Raw genomic sequence first — 2378 nt, 5'->3', positions numbered from 1 at the left:
GATCGGTATACTTAAAGGTGGGTATTGGACCAATATTTTTGTATGTTACAAACATCAGCACAAACGTATAATACCCTCCCCACTATAGTGGTGTAGGGTATAATGAAAGATCTGTGTTATGTATTTCTTTAACTATACATACATATGTATGTACATAGTGCCTATAAGCAAAAAGGGCTAACTCAATCTTGGTCTAAAATAAGTTTTGAATGACAAATGTCTTCTTAAAGTATACTTCAGTCTAAGAGGTCAAAAAAATTGTTTCAAAAAGGAATAAATCTAATTTTTTTTATTAATTGATTATTATTTCAAATAAAATTTAAATAATTTTGCTTTTCTGTATCGTTGCTTGTTTTTAAACTTAGTTTTTTTTTTTTTTTTTTTGTAAATTTTAACATAACAATAAGGTTGTTATAACTTAAGTTTAACTTTCATAATTTTGTTTAAAACATTTTTTTTTTTTGATAAAATTTTGTTTAATCATGTTGGGTTAGTTAAGTAATTTATTAATAAAAACTTCGATTTTATATAATTATTATAGTTTTGAAAGTAAATGAACACAATTTTTTTCTGTTATAATCATTTCACTAATTTATTATGTTTAATTTAAACATTTTAATTTATTTCTTTTTTTTAATATATTTTTCTTTAACAAAAAAATTGCAATTTTCTTGCATTATTTAGTTAATGTAAACAACATATATTTGTATGTATTTTTTGAAATATTATTATTAACCTCGATGTGTTATTGAGCAATTTTAAATCACACAAACAAATCTTTATTTCTTTTTTTATGATTTTTTCAATATTTTTGTTTTTTATTATTTTTCTTAAACAAGTCAAGCCAAATAAAACACAGAAGATGTAGGAATAAAAAAAAAAAGAAACAACAACACGAAACTTTTTGGGAAAACGTAGAGTAAAAACAAATATTTTAACAAATCTATTGGTATTAAATTAAAAACAAGATTTTTATTTTCTTTACATTTACGTTTTTTTTTCTGGAAATCGTAATGTGGATGAAAAAAAAAAAAAACTTAAAAAACAAATTTAATTTAAAAATAGTTAAAAAAAACACACTGTAACAAAAACTAAATGATTAAGTGGTAAGTAAGACACGCGAGCGTTTTAAAAAGTTTGCAACCGTACGGTTAAATGGTCAAAACAATTCTGGTAACAGCAGCCATAAGTGCAGCAGATATTGGCCACCAAAAAGTAACGCAAACATAAACTACAAATGCTGAGCAGAAACAGCAACAAAAACTACCTTAAAGAAAAGCTAGTTTGTTAAAAATAACAAAAACAATCTGCACCAGCTGTTTACCACCAACAAGCACCCAAAAACCGCCAGCACTCGTTTTTGTTTATGCTCAGCAACGAACGAAGCAACCCGAATTACTCCCCATAAGAGGTGAATTATGTTGCTTATTAGCTTTTTGTGGGTTTTTAACGGAAAATCGAAATCAAAACAAACCATAAGAAAATTTTGCTCTTGTTTTATTAACATCTGAGAGCAATTTTTGCTTGTTTTTGATCTTGCTCACTCTCTCTCTCTCTCTTTAAAACAACTTGTTTCTTGGAAGCTGCGGCGAATTCATTCATTGAGAAAAATTTTCAAAAAAAATTGTTTTTAATAATAACAATTTATTTTATATTAAATTTGCTTGTTTTTATTTTACCGTTTATTGTTTATTATATTGTTATTATTGCTTTTGCTTTTGATATTTGCATGTGGGCACGTTTACTTCTTAAGTCTTTTGTTTTTATTGAAATTTTTTTTTTTTGTCTCACTCTCATTATTTTTTCCACTTTGTGGCTGCTCATTGTCAATATTTATTTTCGTTTTAAGTTTTGAGCTTAATTTATTTTTATCTTATAATTGATATTATAATAACAAATTATATATTTTTATTTATAACAATCAATTCGATAGCAGTAACACGTTTTTATTTATTTTTGTTTATAGAAAAGTAGAAATAACGTTGTGGTTCTTTATTTTCTTTATAATAAATCTCAAATAAAATTAATAAATTATTTAAAAGAATATACAGCCAAAATGTTGGAATCATAATTTGTTAAAAAATAGGCTGCACAGTGGTCAGTTATATAAACTATTTTTTATAATCTTTTAGAACAAAACAAAACTAGAACAGAACTAAAAAAGAACTAGAACAGAACTAGAACTGAACTAGAACAGAAAAAACAGAACAGAACTCGAACAGAACTCGAACAGAACTCGAACAGAACTAGAACAGAACTAGAAAAGAACTAGAACAGACCAGAACTAGAACAGAACTAGAACAGAACTAGAACAGAACTAGAACAGAACTAGAACAGAACTAGAACAGAACTAGAACAGAACTAGAACAGAACTAGAA

General features: G+C 25.7%; 1 protein-coding gene across 2 annotated transcripts in view; it reads right to left on the bottom strand.

Moving 5' to 3' along the window:
- Window positions 1-2378, bottom strand: part of LOC111680704 (angiopoietin-2) — a 112124-nt gene that overhangs the window by 108558 nt on the left and 1188 nt on the right. The window lies entirely within an intron of this gene.

Source organism: Lucilia cuprina, chromosome 6 (genome assembly GCF_022045245.1).
Source record: "Lucilia cuprina isolate Lc7/37 chromosome 6, ASM2204524v1, whole genome shotgun sequence".
NCBI lineage: Eukaryota > Metazoa > Arthropoda > Insecta > Diptera > Calliphoridae > Lucilia > Lucilia cuprina.
Note: the sequence above shows the minus strand (reverse complement) of the source record. Positions and strands in the feature narration are given on the sequence as shown.